This window comes from Pan paniscus, chromosome 8 (assembly GCF_029289425.2).
Source record: "Pan paniscus chromosome 8, NHGRI_mPanPan1-v2.0_pri, whole genome shotgun sequence".
NCBI classification, from domain to species: Eukaryota; Metazoa; Chordata; class Mammalia; order Primates; family Hominidae; genus Pan; species Pan paniscus.
Window position 1 is genome coordinate 27646417 of NC_073257.2, and position 18304 is coordinate 27664720.

At 45.3% G+C, this 18304-nt stretch overlaps 1 protein-coding gene and 1 long non-coding RNA gene across 2 annotated transcripts in view; both read right to left on the reverse strand.

The window, feature by feature from the left end:
- LOC117979556 (RNA-binding motif protein, X-linked-like-2) overlaps window positions 1-18304 on the reverse strand; it is a 157856-nt gene that overhangs the window by 26644 nt on the left and 112908 nt on the right. The gene's annotated exons all lie outside the window — the stretch shown is intronic.
- Window positions 14992-18304, reverse strand: part of LOC117977896 (uncharacterized) — a 76393-nt gene continuing 73080 nt past the window's right edge. The window contains exon 3 of the long non-coding RNA XR_010113159.1: window positions 14992-15462. This is a non-coding gene — a long non-coding RNA (uncharacterized LOC117977896). The remainder of the gene's footprint in view (window positions 15463-18304) is intronic.

Genomic DNA, 18304 nt, shown 5'->3' on the forward strand with positions numbered 1-18304 from the left:
TAACAAAGTTCCCCAAATGGGTGGCTCAGGACAACCGAAAGCCATTCTCTCCAGTTCCAGAAGCTTGATGTCTGAAACGGGCAGGGCAGTGCTCCCTCTGAAGGCTCTAGGGATGAATCCTTCCTTGCCTCTTCTGGCTTCTGGTGGTCGCTGGCATTCCTTGGCTTGTGGCCACATCACTGCATTCTCCTCCTTCATTCTCATGTGGCCTTCTCCCCTGTGTGTCTCTGTCTCTTCTTCTCTTCCCATGAGGATGCCATTATTACTCGATTTAAGGTCCACGCTATTCCAATATGACCTCTTTGTAATTAGATCTGCAGAGACCCTATTTTCTTTCCTTTTTTTTGCGATGGAGTCTTGCTCTGTTGCCCAGGCTGGAGTTCAGTGACACAATCTCAGCTCGCTGCAACTCTGCCTCTGGGTTCAAGTGATTCTTCAGCCTCAGCCTCCAAAGTAGCTGGGATTACAGGTGCATGCCACCATGCCTAGCTAATTTTTGTGTTTTTAGCAGAAACAGCGTTTTGCCATGCTAGCCAGGCTGGTCTCGAGCTCCTGACCTCAAGTGATCCTCCTGCCTCAGCCTCCCAAAGTGCTAAGATTACAAGCATGAGCCACCATGCCCTGCCCCTATTTTCTAATAAGGTCATATTCTGGGATTCCTGGTAAATGTGAATTTTTGGAGGACAGTATTCAGTCTAGCAAAAGGTAGAACATCCTCATTTTCTTCCCTACCTCAGAAATAAAGAAGTTATCTTCGACCCCTCTGAGAGAGAGAGGCTTCCTGATCTTCCAACAATCAATTATCCAAATATTAGTCACAGAAGAGCACTAAGGATTGTGCACAGCACGTGGCCAGCCCGTTCTCAGAGTCTGTCAGTTTTAAGGTGAACGCTAATCCTGAATGAGTTTTAAAATGTATTTGGCATATCCTGGTCATTGTAAAATGTTCTCACATTGTGATGGCTGGGGCTTCCCTCTCAGGTGTAATCTGCGAAGTCAGACGTGACACAGCCTGCGTGAGGTGGGCCAAGCTGGGAACTGGGTTAGGAGGGAAGCTGGGGAATGATCTCCAAGGTCTCAGATCCCAAACTGGCTTTAACCTGATTGACCCAGAGGGATCTCATAAAAAATGCACATTCCGGGGCCCACCCCAGAACTAATGAATCAGAATTACCTGGGAAGGAGCCTGGGGAGCTCTGTTTTCAGAAGCAGCCCAGCCGAATCCTATGGTCAGACAAGGCTAGGAAACCGAGCTCAGTCTAGTACGGTAGTTCCCAAACTCGTCTGTGCTTCAAAAAATACAGATGCTGATGTCCAGGCATGGTGGCCCATGCCTATAATCCCAGCAGTTTGGGAGGCTGAGGCGGGAGTATCGCTTGAGCCCAGGAGTTTGAGACCAGCCTGGAGAACACAGGGAGATACTGTCTCTATAAAAAATTTAAAAATTAGCCAGGTGTGGTGGTGCCCGCCTGTGATCCCAGCTACCGTGGAGGTTGAAGTGGGAGGGTTTCTTGAGCCCAGGAGTTGGAGGCTGTAATGAGCTATGATTGTGCCACTGCACTCCAGCCTGGGTAACAGAGCGAGGCCCTGTCTCAAAAACAAAACAAAAAACGGATGCTATGTCCCATTCCAGAGGTTGAGGTTTAATTGTTCTTGGGTGAGGCCTGGGTTTTGCAAGATTAAAAAAAAAAATCCCAGGTGACCCTAAAGTGTAGATGAGTTTGGAAACCACACATTTAAGGCACACTTGAATGGGGGAGCAGTGAGGTGGCGCGGGCTAGCAGGCCAGAACCCAGGGGTGGGGCAGTAGGAACCAGCATTGCAGAGGCCATTAAGGCTGGGAAGCATAGTGTCTGGGGCCCATAAAAATGCTTCGGCATGAATGCTTTAGACCTAAGACAATTGGCTCCTAAATGTGCAAACTGCAAGGCTGAAATGAATGCATGTTTAATGCTTTACAACACTGTCCAGTGATCAGCTGCAACTCCGTTCTGAGGGCGTGATGCCTGAGATATGCCTGTAATGGGGTTGATTTTAATGAATTTAATATGGTGTGGAGTGGGGCCTTCAAAAGTAAAGATGTCAGTTCTAAGTTGGTTGCAGGGGTCTGGGCAAAGGTCTTAAAACCCCATGGTGAGCAGATGGCCAATCCTGAACACCCCGATTTTAAAACAGGGCCTTTTTTCCAAGAGACTTTTTAAAAATAGCTCCAATTTTGAGGGGAGGAACCCTGGCAGCAGAGAGCCAGAGTTAAGCCCAGCTGAGAGGGCGTTGGCAGGCAGTGGCCTGCCTGGTCCTCTCAGAAGCTTGGTACTCAGGGTGAGCTTCCTAAACCAATGCAGATTTGCCGGCCCACTGAGCCTCGCAGATGAGAACCTGCATTTCAACAAGGTCCTCGGTGCAGCAAAGTTTGAGATATACTGGGCTAGAACACCCAGGGGACACAAAGGTTCTCTGAAAACTAAGGAAAATAGGCAGGGTGTGGTGGCTCATGCCTGTAATCCTTGTATTTTGGGATGCCAAGGCGGGCGGATCACCTAAGGTCAGGAGTTTGAGACCAGCCTGGATCAACACGGTGAAACACCATCTCTACGAAAAATACAAAAATTAGCTGGGTGCGGCCGGGCACAGTGGCTCATGCCTGTAATCCCAGAACTTTGGGAGGCTGAGGCGGGCAGATCACGAGGTCAGGAGATCGAGACCATCCTGGCTAACACGGTGAAACCCCGTCTCTACTAAAAATACAAAAAAATTAGCCAGGCGTGGTGGCAGGTGCCTGTAGTCCCAACTACTCGGGAGGCTGAGGGAGGAGAATGGCATGAACCTGGGAGGTGGTGCTTGCAGTGAGCCGAGATTGCAACACTGCACTCCAGCCTGGGTAACAGAGCCAGACTCTGTCTCAAAAAAAAAAAAAAAATTATCTGGGTGAAGTGGCAGTCACCTCTAGTCCCAGCTACTTGGGGGGCTGAGACAGGAGAATAGATTGAACCTGGGAGGCGGAAGTTGCAGTGGCCCGAGATCGCACCACTGCACTCCAGTCTGGTGGCAGAGTGAGACTCCATCTAAAAAAATAAAAAATAAATAAATAAATAATAAATTACATAAATAACATAAATAACATAAATACTGGGCTAGAAGACCCAGGAGACCCGAAGATTCTCTCAAAACTAAGGAAAATAATATAGGTCACAAATATATTCTCTTCCTCCTTCTCCCCATTGCCCCCCTCCACCAGTAATCTTTATAGACTCAAATCGAGTTGATGTTCTATAATCAATTCCAGTCACTTTTATTTATATTTATTCATTTTAGAGATGGGGGTCTCACTATGTTGCTCAGACTGGTCTCAAACTCCTGGGCTCAAGTGATCCACCCACCTCGGTCTCCCAAAGTGCTGGGATTACAGGTATCAGCCACTGCACCTGGCCGTCACTTTTATTTTTGATGTTCAAATTATAATCTAATGCCTGTGAGACCATAGATTCTTTTTATGCACTCAGTACATTTTCGTGTTTACGTTACATTTGTATTATGGAAAAATTCTGTTTTTTCCACTTGTTTCTATTTGATAATGAAGCCCTCTGTGCCTATCACCAGCCTCAGCCGCCATCATCTCATTACCAAGCTGGGTTATTTTGAAGCAAATATCTTCTAATATTTAGCCGGTATTCAAATTTCCCTAACCATCCTAAATGAGTGTTTAGAATAGTTGTTTCATTGGAAACAAGGTCAAAACAAATACATTTTACATTTTTAGGCCAGTCTTGAAAGTAAGTGTAAAACCATGTGTGGGGTAGGAGGTGGGACTAGCCTCTCAAGGTGGGGCCTGGATACCAGAACCAATTGAGGACTAGCTAAGACAGATTCCACAATGAATAACACCAGGAGGTGGGAATATTAAGGTCCATTGTGAAGGATGGCTACCACAATTTTTTGATCAACTAGTTATCAAACCTGATTGCAGCTGAGAGAGATTTGTTTTTGCCTTTTTTTTTTTTTTTTCAGAGACAGGGTCTTGCTATGTTGCCCAGGCTGGACTCAAACTCCTGGGCTCAAGTGATTCTTCTGCCTCAGCCTCCTGAGTAGCTGAGACTACAGGTGTGTGCCACTGTGCCCAGCAATATTTTAAAAAATACGTATACCCGGACACCATTCTAAACCAACTAAATCAGAATCAGATATAGTGAAGTCATTAATCATTTTGCTCCTGGGTCTTTATGATAGTTTTGCTTCTGGGAAACTCCTGGGAATGTGGTAGAGAGAGAGAAAGAGATGGGAAAATAAGATTTTAAGAAGTGTTGCTATGCATTTTGAAAATAATATTTCTTTGGTGTTCGTCTTGAGGGACGGCGGTAAACATTTCGATTGCCTTTAAGTATGCTTGAGTGCTGGAATGATGGTTCTTTGAATGTAGCATCGAACTGGCATTGGGTCACATGGCAGCGAGCATGAGGCTTTATGCCACATTTATAAAACATGAATGTCATGAGCCCACTCTCAGGGACCTTATAATTTGGAGGGTTAGGTCAGATCCACAAATCTCTTCTATCTCCTGGTAAAGGAAACCTGGCGTGTAGCAGGAGATGGCGTGATAACCATAACATATTGCATGATCAATATTTGTATCCTTCTTAGCAATATTAAACTTTTTGACCCCCTCCATTGTGTCATCAATTTGCTTAATACAGTTTCTGCCTTGGCGTCGGTTTTTAGGCCTGGCATAAGCTGTTTGAAACACAGGCACGTACCCCACCCATCATCTTTGGCCTAGTTAATACCTCCCATCCCTGCGTGGTGGTTTGGAGAACCTGCTTGTTCCTCATCCCACTGATCCCAAACCCAGGACACCCCACAGCTGCTGACCAGGATTAAACCTAACGGAGATCTAATGCCGTTAAATCAGAAGAAATTCTGATTCTCAGGGACTGACATTCATTCACTTAAATACTTGCAGAGTCGGCCAGGTGTGGTGGCTCACACCTGTAATCCCAGCACTTTGGGAAGCCGAGGTGGGTGGATCACGAGGTGAAGAGTTCGAGACCAGCCTGGCCAACATGGTGAAACCCTGTCTCTACTAAAAATACAAAAATTAACTGGTGTAGCTTTGCGTGCCTTTAATCCCAGCTACTCAGGAGGCTGAGGCAGGGGATTTGCTTGAACCTGGGAGGTGGAGGTTGCGGTGAGCCAAGATTATGGCATTGCACTCCAGCCTGGGCAGCAGAGCGAGACTCTCTCTCAATAAACAAAAAACCCAAAAACTTGCAGAGTGAATTTAGGAAACCATGAAGTCCACAGTTTGATCCAATGCCTTCCTTTTTCTCTTTCTCAAATATTTTGAGCCAGGTACCATCCTAGATTGTCTTGTGATATTTACAATCTAGGAGAAGGCGGGAGAGAGAACTAAGAACAGAGAGCATGTTCTGAGATGTCTGCTGTGTTTGCAGGTACCTTCCCTCAATTTCCCTACTCACTGGCCATGCTGGAAAGCAGGTCTTTGTGCCATATTTGTACCATGGTACTTCCCCTCCCTATAGTCAATTGGTTGGCCAGAAGCCCAATTGTCATTCTCTCTCTTTCTCTCTCCCTCTCCCTCCCTCTCTCCCTCTCTCCCTCCCTCCCTCTCCAAGATTTCCAGTAACTGACTGATCAGCTGGCCGTGGTGGGCTCTGCTGGCTGCCATGATGGGCCACCAGTAAAAAGGGAAAATTGGTTGTGAGTGAGAAGAAGAGATAAGAAAGTCCACAGGACTGATAAGAAAGACCATGGGCTTCCGGGCACGATGGTTCACGCCTGTAATCCCAGCACTTTGGGAGGCCAGGATGGTCGGATCACGAGGTCAGGAGATCGAGACCATCCTGGCTCACACGGTGAAACCCCGTCTCTACTAAAAATATAAAAATTAGCTGGGTGTGGTGGTGGGTGCCTGTAGCCCGAGCTAATTGGGAGGCTGAGGCGGGAGAATGGCGTGAACCCCAGGAGGTGGAGCTTGCAGTGAACTGAGATCGCACCACTGCACTCCAGCCTGGGCGACAGAGCGAGACTGCATCTCAAAAAAAAAAAAAAAAAAAAAAAACAAAAACGAAAAAAAAAGAGACCATGGGCTTCTGAGAGCAAGAAAGAGGAATTTTGGATTCTGTAACGGCAGTTTCCATTCTCTCATGGCCTCTCATTTGTTTCTTGTGCCCATGAGTTTGCCTGTTAGAGATAAGGTGTGTTCCTTGTCTTCAAGCTCATGCAAATGGGTTTCTGTTTCTTACAATCATTGTTCCCAGATATGGATGGTGACTGATGCTCTACTAAATGCTGAAAAAAAGCAGAGTGGAAACACAGAAAAGCGGGCTTCTCTGAGGAGGTGACGTTAGAGCCCAGTTGGAAGGCAGAAGTAAATGTGCACCATGATATTTTAGGATTAAAACCAAGTATCTCACGGCTTGGGCACATGTAGATAGAGGTGATTTAACAGTAAAGTGTCCCAGTTGTACTCATTGTCAGTTACCTCACCAAAGAGATTATGTAGCCCTGAGTTTGCTTAGTGCTTATTTATTTTAGGTTGTTGTTTATCCAAACCTCTTAAATGATATGTGTTTGGAACAAGTAACAGCATCGTTCATTGATGTTCTGGACAAACCACTATATTATTACTCAAGACTGGGTAATTTATAAAGAAAAAGAGGTTTAATGGGCTCACAGTTCTATGTGGCTGAAGAAGTCCCGAAATCATGGTGGAAGGCAAAAGGAATGTCTTACATGGTGGCAGACAAGAGTGATGAGAGCCATTCTGGTCATTGTTTTCTGGCCATAGAATTTACTTCTATATTTTGAACTAAGATGAGAGCCAGGCACACAAGACGGCTACAGGTCTGTCTTTTGTTTTTGATGATGATGATGAGGATGATGATGATGATGATGATGATGAAATTGCTGACATGGTTGATGACTTGCTTTTTCTCATCATCTCAGACCTAGATTTTTGGCTGGACTATTGGCTTGGGATAGATGAAAATCATTCCTTGTATCCCCTTATCTTGAAGTCAAGACTGAACCAGCCTCCAGACTCAAGCATTCATGGGAGTTCAGATACCATGAGGAATGGGTGTCCCTGAAATATTGTCATGGCTGTCAAAATTGTTATTGGAGCTGGGCAAGTGGGCGCTCTCCTGTCATTCAATCCTGCTTAGATTTCCCATTCAACACCAATCTTATTTCCTTTTTTTTTTTTTTTTTTTTTTTTGACAGAGTCTCGCTCTGTCTTCTAGGCTGGAGTGCAGTGCTGGGATCTCGGCTCACTACAGTCTCCACCTCCCAGGTTTAATTGATTCTTGTGCCTCAGCCTCCCATGTAGGTGGGATTGCAGGTGCACAACATCAAGCCTGGCTCTTTTTTTTTTTTTGGACTTTTAGTAGAGACAGGGTTTCGCCATGTTGGCCAGGCTGGTCTTGAACTCCTGACCTCAATTGATCCACCTACCTGGGCCTCCCAAAGTGCTGGGATTACAGGTGTGAGTCACCGTACCTGGCCCCATTTCCTCTTATACCATAAGTCATTGCCTGCAGATGTGTTTTCTCCATTAGTTTGCAAAAGCTTCCTGAGAGTAGGTCTGTGCCTCGTTTATTCTAGAATCTCCCTGGCACAAAGCACAGGGCTTTATCTTCAGTCGGCATCCAACAAATGTTTAATTTCATTCAACAGCTCCTCTTACCACTGCCCCCACCTTATTTGCAGGTGACTAAGTACAATCAGAACAAGTAGGTATCATAAGATTTAGTCCAGAGTCAATTTGAGAAGAAATTACTTCAGTGATGTGAAAAGAATCCATGCTATTTAGTCAGAATACTTCTGAGAGTATCCCCTGTCCAAGCATTTGCTGAATTTCTATGTACTAATTTTCAGGCGGAACAGTATGGTTGCAGAGAGTCCATTTGGACATAGATACACTTTCATGCATTCATGTCTTTAACAATAATTTGTGGCCCTACTGTGTTTGTTCACTAACTCCTTTGAACCTATCACATAAGCTATATCTGTATTTTCCTTGTAATTTGGGAGGTCCAATGTTTCATTAAGCTCACATGCCTGAAACTAATAAAGAAAAAAGCTCGTTAACCAGCTAGTATAAAAGTAGCCACCAAATCAAGTCAATCACCTGCCTTAAATCAGCCCAGTAATCCCATCTTGAGCGGAGAAGCCCATTCTGAATCACAGTCAAGACATTGATGGAAAAACAGCTCCCTCTGGGGATCAAAACCACGCTCACTCCAAATCCTCCTCCCCAGAGTTCTACTCATTGCTCACCCACTGAACCCAGAACAAACCAGAAGTGCTTGAAATGAGGACGGGTAGCTCCGTGTACCAATCGGAATTTAAAACTCTATCAATTCCTGCTATAGAAATGAGGTTTCTCCCCAGGACCAGCATTCCACGAAGGCAGCCCTTTTCTAGATGGAGAAAACAGAACCTGAAGACACCCGTTTCCCTAAACTGCTCTCGCTCATGTGTAAGTACAAATGAAAAATGCTGAGGTTGCTTCTGTTGGCATTGCTTTTTAATTACTGCCATCGATAAATCATTTTATCCTTGAACAAGACTTGAGAATGACCCGAAGGCAGAGGCACAATTCCTTAGGAATTAAGCCAACAGAGAATGGGCTATCTCTCTTCCCACCCTTTCTCTTACTCTGCTGTCAGAAAGAGAAACGTTCTCTGTGAGTAGCTGGGAGTAGACGGCCACACTTGCGTTCCATCTGGGGGTTCTGTTAACACAGTTTTACCCCAGCCTGCCTTGATGGCCACTGCCACACAAGCTGCATCTGTTCTTTCTTCTGCGCCTTTTGTTACTTCGTTGTTTTTCCTCTTTCTAGTGTAGTGAGCTGAATGGTGGCTTTGCACAAGATATATCCAGATCCTTGTGCCTAGAATCTGTGGAGGTGGCATTATTTGGAAAAAGGGTCTTTGCAGATGTAAGTAAGTTAAGGATCTTGAGATTCTCCTGGAGTAATTTAGGTAGGCTGTACATCTAAAGACAAGTGTCCTTATAAGAGGACACTTTTGTCCAGGCGCAGTGGCTCATGCCTGTAATCACAGCACTTTGGGAGGCCGAGGCGGGTGGATCACCTCAGGTCAGGAGTTTGAGACCAGCCTGACCAACATGGAGAATTCCCATCTCTACTAAAAATACAAAATTCGCCGGGCATGGTGGCGCATGCCTGCAATCCCAGCTACTGGGGAGGCTGAGGCAAGAGAGTTGCTTGAACCCAGGAGGAGGAGGTGGCAATGAGCTGAGATCATGACATTACACTCCAGCCTGGGCAACAGAGTGAAACTCCATCTCAAAAAAAAAAAAAAGGACACTGTTTTTCATGCTCGTCCGTGTGAAGAGACCACAAAACAGGCTTTTTGTGAGCAATAAAGCTGTTTATTTCACCTGGGTGCAGGTGGGCTGAGTCCAAAAAGAGATTCAGCGAAGGGAGATAGAGGTGGGGCCATTTTTTAGGATTTGAGTAGGTAAAGGAAAAAGGGGGGTTCTCTGGCAGGTAGGAGTGGGGGTCATAAGGTACTCAGTAGGGGAGCTTTTGAGCCAGGATGAGCAAGGAGAAGGAATTTCACAAGATAATGCCATCAGTTAAGGCAGGAACAGGACATTTTCATTTATTTTGTGGTGGAATGTCATCAATTAAGGCAGGAACTGGCCATCTGGATGTGTACATGCAGGTCACAGGGGATATGATGGCTTAGCTTGGGCTCAGAGGCCTGACGTTCCTGTCTTCTTATATTAATAAGAAAAATAAAATGAACTAGTGGTAAAGTATTGGGATGGTGAAAATTTTTTGGGGGTGGTATGAAGAGATAATGGGCGATGTTTCTCAGGGCTGCTTCGAGCGGGATTGGGGTGGCATGGGAACCTAGAGTAGGAGAGATTAAGCTGAAAGATTTTGTGGTAAGGGGTGATATTGTGGGGTTGTTAGAAGAAACATTTGTCACTTAGAATTATTGGTGATGGCCTGGATACAGTTTTCTATGAATTGAAAAACTAAACGGAATAAGAGAAGGAGAAAAACAGGTATTAAAGGACTAAGAATTGGGAGGACCTAGGACATCTAATTAGAGAGTGCCTAAGGAGGTTCAGCATAGCTTTGCCAGCAAAGATTATTTAAGAGTTAAGAGTGGTGGTTTGGGGATAGCACCAGGAGATATCAGCTGTGATGCCTTGGAGAAACAGTGTAAACCACCAGTGTAAACAAGAGCAGGGCATATATGAGTACTTGAGAACGGTGAATCGCAGTATGACTAGATAGAAGATAGTAGGGATGACAAGTTTTTTGGGGCACAGTCCAAGTTGGTCTTGTGTGTGGAATGAGACTGGGGCCTAATAAAAAGGAGGGTCTATACAGGAGATCCAATAGGTATCGGGGGAACTGCCCCGATAATCACGTAGGTTCTTTTCTATTTTCCTAAGCGTCGACTGCCTTGAGAAATAAAAGGACAGAGTACAAAAGAGAGAAATTTTAAAGCTGGGCGTCCGGGGGAGACATCACACATTGGTAGGATCCGTGATGCCCCACAAGCCACAAAAACCAGCAAGATTTTATTAGGGAGTTTCCAAAGGGGAGGGAGTATACGAATAGGTGTGGGTGACAGACATCAAGTACTTAACAAGGTAATAGCACATCACAAGGCAAGTGGAGACAGGGCGAGATCACAGGACCACAGGACCGAAGTGAAATTAAAATTGCTAATGAAGTTTTGGCACCATTGTCATTGATAACATTTTATAAGGAGACAGGGTTTTGAGATCAACCGGTCTGACCAAAGTTTATTAGGCGGGAATTTCCTCTTCCTAATAAGCCTAGGAGCGCTATGGGAGACTGGAGTTTATTTCACCTCTGCAATCTCGACCATAAGAGACAGGTACGCCCCGGGGGGGCCAGTTCAGAGACCTACCCCTAGGTGCGCATTCTCTTTCTCAGGGACGTTCCATGCTGAGAAAAGGAATTCAGCGATATTTCTCCCATTTGCTTTTGAAAGAAGAGAAATATGGCTCTGTTCTGCCCGGCTCACCGGCGGTCAGAGTTTAAGGTTATCTCTCTTATTCCCTGAACAATTGCTGTTATCCTGTTCTTTTTTCAGGATGCCCACATTTCATATTGCTCAAACACACATGCTGTACAATTTGTGTAGTTAACGCAACTATTACAGGGTCCTGAGACGATATACATCCTTCTCGGCTGACAGGATTAAGAGATTAAAGCAAAGATAGGCATAGGAAATCACAAGGATATTGACTGGGGAAGTGATAAGTGTCCATGAAATCTATACAATTTATGTTTAGAGATTGCAGTAAAGACAGGCATCAGAAATTACAAAAGTATTAATTTGGGGAACTAATAAATGTCCATAACATCTTTACAATCCACGTTCTTCTGCCATGGCTTCAGCCGGTCCCTCCGTTTGGGGTCCCTGACTTCCCGCAACAAATGGGCTGTACCTTGGAGCATTCCGAGGACAGGCCTGAATTCTGAGAAGGGAAAGTGGTAAAAGTATTGTCCTGTCCTTTTTAAGTTGGTGGCTGAGCTTGGTAAAGTGTGTTTTTAAAAGACCATTAGTCTGTTCTACCTTTCCTGAAGACTGAGGACTGTAAGGGATATAAAGGTTTCACTGAATACTAAGAGCCTGAACAAATGCTTGACTGATTTGATGAATAAAGGCCAGTCTGCTATCGGACTGTATAGAGGTGGGAAGGCCAAACTGAGGAATTATGTCTGACAGAAGGGAAGAAATGACCGTGGTGGCCTTCTTAGTCCTTGTGGGAAAGGCCTCTACCTATCCAGTGAAAGTGTCTACCTAGACCAAGAGTTATTTTAGTTTCCTGACTCGGGGCACATTGAGTAAAGCTAATTTGCCAGTCCTGGGTGGGGGCAAATCCCTGAGCTTGATGTGCAGGGAAGGGAGGGGGCCTGAAGAATCCCTGAGGAGTAGTAGAATAGCAGATGGAACACTGAGATGTTATTTCCTTGAGGATAGATTTCCACGATGGAAAGGAAATGAGAGGTTCTAAGAGGCGGGCCAGTGGCTTGTACTGTAGCATAGCCTGCTTTTGCTGGTGTGTGGCAATTAGGCCTGGTGGAACTGCCATCAATAAACTAAGTGTGGTCAGGGTGAGAAACAGGGAAGAAGGAAATGTGGGGAAATGGGGTGAATGTCAGGTGGATCTGAGAGAAGCAGTCATGAGGGTCAGGTGTGGTATCAGGAATAATGTGGGAGGCCGGATTGAAGTCCGGGCCAGGAACAATGGTAATTGTGGGAGACTCAACAAAGAGTACAGCAGAAGGAGCCGGGGAGCAGAATGTATATGTGGCAGGTGTGAGGAAGAAAATACATTTTGGAAATTATGAGAGCTGTAGAGAGTGAGTTGAGCATAGTTTGTGATTTTAAGGGCCTTTAAAAGTATTAGGGTGGCAACAGCTGCTGCACAGAGACATAAGAGCCAACCTAAAACAATAAGGTCAACTTGTTTGGACAAAAAGGCTACAGGACGCGATCCTGGTCCTTGTGTAAGAATTTCAACTGCACAGCGCTGCACTTCGGCTGTGTGTAATGAAAAGGGTTGGGATGAGTCACGGAGAGCTAGTGTAGCAGGACGAGTTGCAGACAAAACTCCTCAGACACCGGATTAAAGAAGGAAGAGGTTTTTTTGTTCGGCCGGGAGCGCCACCAGACTCGTGTCTTCAGAGCCGAGCTCCCTGAAAAAGAAATTCCTAGCCCTTTTAAGGGCTGACAACTCTAAGGGTTCTACGTGAAAAAGTCATAATAGATCAAGTAAGCGTGAGGAACGTGACTGGGGGCTACATACATCAGCTAACAGAACAAAAAGTCTTTACAGTGCTTTCTCATACAATGTCTGGGATTTACAGATAACACCAGTAGTTTTGGTCAGGGGTTAATATTATTGTCATTTTAACCACCAGGGCCAGGTGGTGGCGCCAAGGTCGTCTAGCTATTTATTTTACTTCTGTTTTTTCCAACTTTTTGCTTTCTCCCTTTTTTGCTGTCTTACAAACTAGGGAAAAGGGGAGGTTGGGGAGAAACTGGGAAGGACAACAGGAGAAGTGGTGGTCTCATACCATATTTCCCCCCTTTGAGCATTTTCACTTTTTAGTGGGAGTTCTCACTCTCATCTTTACATTTTGAGTCTATTTGTGAGATAGAGCGATGGTGATTTATATAACACACGTGTGCTGAAGTTTTCTGATGAACCAAAGTAGCTACAAAACGTTTTATCATTTGAAAAAGCAAGAGTAATACACAGGGGAGCAGCAAGCAAGTTCCTATCACTAGCAATACACCTACAATGAGGGTTTTAAATCCTCCTATAGCTGGAAACCATTTTTCAAATAAAGACTCAGGATTAAACTCGTGCCAAACCTGTACAGGCACATGTGCCACCTTTGTCATGTCCCTGACTATGTTTTTTTACCACCTGTCCTTGATCATTTATTTGTAGGCAGCAATTGGTTAAGTTAAATTTTCCACAAACTCCTCCTTCAGCTACTAGCAAGTAGTCTAAGGCCAGTCTATTCTGATAGATAGCATTCCTCATTTGTGTTTCTTGCCAAGCTAAAACAGTCAAAGCTCTGCCAGTTTCATTAGTAATTATTTCTAAGATGGCCTGCAACCGTATGATCCAATTGAGCATGTAGATGCGGGTTCGGTATCCCCATGAGCCGTCTTGTGCCCATGTGGCAGGCCCATAATACTGAATGATCCTTTCAGGGGGCCACTCATTATCTTTCCAGTTTCCTATAACTATGCCTTTCTTTTCTCGGGAGGCGTAGACAGGGAAACCTAGGAGCTTACCCATTTTTATGGGTAATAAGAAAAAGGATGGCTTAATAGTGCCAATAACACAACTGCCTGCCCATTTATTAGGTAACCGAAGGTAGGCTCTGTGCCTACATATCTAGTATAGTCCAGCGGGAACCGTCCAGTCCTGATGAGATTCTGGATGAGCCTAAGCAGTTTTTAATTTAGAAAATTGACTAAATGGATTCTTTTCAGTGTGGTTTAGGCCCTACTAAGTAATTGTCTTTGTTTTGCTGTTATACAATTTCTGTCCTATACAATTAAGCTTTCCTACAGGGATGATAAAGTCTTTCCGTTCTCTAGCTATACAGTATTGTCTAATAAATGAGGTTTTTAGGACCTAGAATTGCTAGCTTCGGCCTTCTAACTGGAATTATATCAGGAGTTGGATCAGTAGGCACCAACTCTCGGGCTTCCCAAGGCCATCTGTCTCCGATAGTGGTTCCTCCGCGTACATAACAAGAAGTAACATTAAGTAAGAAAATTACATTTTCTGCTAATTGGAGAAACAAATTTTTTGTCTTTTTCGGAAGTTCTGGTGCTGGCAGATTCAGCTCCTCATAAAAGGTTTGAAATACTGGTTTGGGAGAGCACTTGTGGACCTCCCCTCTAATTAAAATGGCAACTTGAGGGTTTAACCCTGTCCTATTGATCCCCAGGGTTACACGTTCTCCCTTTTTCCAACGGGGACCTAGGGGATTGGTAATTATTAGTTCTAGTGGGTTACAGTGACCGGCAGCACAGGAGGGGTTGGCTTCCCCCTTCTGAAGATAAACCGGGTCCTTTTTGTTCTTTTTTTAAGTAGCCTAAATAACACATGGCCAATAGGCACAGTTTTTACAAACCCCTGACTCATGACAAACATATTTATTTTCTACTCTTTAGCTCCTTTCTCAGTTAAGAGAACCACATCCTTTTTCTAGCTTTTTACTATTAATGGCTGCACAAGCATCAAATCTTAAAGTTATTTGCTTGGGGATTTCTTTTTCTTCTGTTCTAGTTATTATTTTACTTATATCACCTAGGAAAAGGCCAGTTCTTCTTCTTATTTCAAAAACGGGGGTTGCAGGGGACTCAGATGGGTTATAACACACATCAGGTCGGTCATTTCTCGGGCTACATACCTTGCACTGAGTGGCATTATACAAACAAGTTTCTTTTATTGTTTCCATACATTCATAATAACTATAGAACAGAAAGATTGTTTTAATTTGCTGTCCTACTTCAGTGACCTGTTGAATACACTGGGAACAGCCCCAGTTTGAGTAAGGTCAGTTGAAGCCCTTACTGTATAAGTCCAAAATTTAAGAAAAATGAATCTCACGATGAGCTTCCTCATGCTTCGGCCGTGCGTGGACCAGTCAGCTTCCGGGTGTGACCGGAGCAGGGCTTGTCGTCTTCTTTAGGGTCACTCTGCAAGGGTTGTCTGGGCTTGGTCTTGCCTCCCAGGTTTCAGGCGCTGCAGGTTTTACATGGCTGTGGTGGATCCAGGCTGGAATTCTTTCTACCTTCACAGCGGTGAGAGTGCTCAGGACGACAGTCTGGGGTCCTTTCCACAGTGGACACAAAGAGACTCTGTTCCAGTTCTTGATCCACACTCGATCATCTGGGGAGAAAGGGTGAACTGGGGAGAGTAAGCTAACAGGGCATCTCTCATTTACCTGGGCTGAGATTGTTTGTGTAATTTTTCCTAAGGCCTGTAGCTGTCGCTGTAACTCAATTTCACCTAACTCTCAGGGAGTGCCTGGAAGTCCCCGCAATATAGGAAGGGGCCTACGATATAATATTTCATAAGGGGAATATCCTGTCCTTTTAGAAGTGCTACATCTAATTTTAAATGACACCATAGGGAGAGCCTGTATCCATTTTAATCCTGTTTCCTGACATACTTTCCCTAAACTATTTTTGATAGTTTATTCATTCGCTCCACCTTTCCGGAACTCTGAGGCCAGTAGGCAGCATGCAGTTTCCATGTGATCCCTAATATCTTTGCCGCCTTCTGTACTAAGTCAGCCAAAAATGCCGGCCTGTTATCTGAGCCGATCCGTAAGGGCAGTTCAAATCTAGGAATAAGATCTCGAAGAAGCACACGAGTTACTTCACGAGCTTTCTCAGTTCGTGTTGGATAAGCCTCCACCTACCCAGAGTAGGTACGCCCAAGAAGTAGTAAATACTTGTTACCCCTACACTTTGACATCTCTGTGAAGTCCACCTGGAGATCTTCAAAGGGGGTTGCTCCATAAGCTTGTATGCCGGGTGGAACGGCTGGAGCTTGCCTCGCATTATGCTGTCGGCAGGTAACACACCACTGCCTCACCGTTTTGGCAAAAGCTTTTCGAGCCTCTAAGTCAGCGCGGGAATTCCCTAAACCCACCAAGGTGGAAGCTCACTGGTGTCCTCTGCATTGCATAACTGCCACCTTGTGGGGTCTCCATACGGCTTTTAATAATTGCAAGATTTCTTGTTGATATTTTATGTCTTTTCCCCCAGAGTTCAATAGGCCCTTTTCTTTATATAATGCTCCACGCACTTGAAGGGTTGAAAAGGCATATTGAGAGTCAGTGTAAATGTTGACATTCTTAGCTTCACTGAGTTCTAAGGCCCGAATTAAAGCAATGAGTTCAGCTTTCTGAGCTGAAGTGCCCTGGGGAAACGATCTGGCTTCAGCAACAGTGTCCAGAGTTACCACCGCATATCTTGCACATCTCTCTCCTTGTGGGTTGATGAAGCTGCTCCCAGCCACGTATAGTTCCTAGTCTACTGATGCCTAAGGCTGGTCCTGGAGGTTAGGTCTGCTAGAGTAAACTGAGTCCAACACTTCTACACAGTCGTGCTCGACAGGGCTCTCTGATACTGGGAGCAAGGTAGCGGGGTTCAAGGTGTTACAAACTTCAATGGTTATACGGGGATTTTCACAGAGCAAACTTTAGTACTTAGTGAGTCTAGCATTCATTAGCCAATGATGTCCTTTAGTATTCATTAAAGTCACCACAGCATGGGGGGCCTTTATGTTCAGGTTTTGTTCAAGAGTCAGCTTATCTGCTTCTTGTACTAGCAGGGCAGTTGCTGCCAAGGCCCTTAAACACGGGGGCCATCCTTTAGAAACCCCGTCTAGTTGTGTAGAGAGGTAGGCCACCGGCCTCAGCCAGGGACCCACAGTTTGGATTAAAACTCCAACTGCCATCTTTTCTCTCTCTGACACATACGATGGAAAAGGCTTTGTTAGATCGGGTAGCCCCAGGGCTGGGGCTGATATAAATCTTTCCTTTATCTCATGAAAGTGTTCTGTTGCTGGGATCCCCATTCAAAGTTTTACCTGTCCCCTCCCCCCCCCCTTTGTGACCTCATAGAAAGGCTTGGCTAATACTGCAAATTTGGGATCTACAGTCTGCAAAACCCCACAGCCCATAAGAATTCTCTCACCTGCCTTCTGGTCTTAGGCTCTGGTAGATTTCAAATAACCTACTTTCTTTCTGATCCTAGGCTGGTCTCCCCCTTTCGGATAGTAAATCCTAAGTAATGTACCTGCTGTCGGCAGATCTAAGCTTTTTTCTTGGACATCTTATACCCATAGTCCTCCAGGTGCCGGAGTAGAGCATCTGTTCCTTTGGTGCACCCGACTGCCGTGGGGTGTCCCAGCAAAAGGTCATCAACGTACTGGAGCAACACGCTGTCTAGGTCTCTGGTGGGAAACTTCTGGAGGTCTCGAGGCAATGCCTCCCCGAAGATGGTGGGGGAGTTCTTGAACCCTTGGGGAAGCCCGGTCCAAATGTACTGAGTAGTGACACCTGACTCCGGATCTTCCCACTGAAAGGCAAACAGCTTCTGGCCGTCAGGGGCTAATCTGATACTAAAGAAAGCATCTTTCAGGTCCAGGCAGGTGAAGCAGCTGTTCTCAGCTGGCAGCAACCCCAGCAATGTGTACGGGTTAGGTACTGCTGGATGTAAAGTCACTGTAGCCTGATTAACCAAGCGCAAATCCTGTACCGGCCAGTAGTCCTTGGTCTTAGGCTTGGGAACAGGCAGGAGGGGAGTGTTCCATGGAGACTGACAAGAAACTCTAATTCCAAAAGTTCTTAGGTGCTTGAGATGGACCTGGATACCTTCAAGAGCTTCTCTGGGGACCGGCTCCTGTTTTTGCCTAACCGGCTGGGCCCTAGACTTAACTTCTATAAGTACGGGGGCTTGGTTGACTGCCAACCCTGGAGGGTTGTCTTCCGGCCACACTCTTGGCCACCGCTTAGCCAGAGCTGGTCTTATCTCTTGGCCCCGCTCAGTTAAGAAAAGTCTCCATTCTTCCTCTCGGGGGACCGTAAGGGTCATAATGACTCCCATTCTGGGTAACTTTAGCAGCAAAGAGCCATGCTCTGTAAGAGATAGTGGCTCTCAGTTTGCTAAGCAAGTCCCTTCCCAACAAGCGCAAGGGACAGTCAGGAGTGTACAAAAAC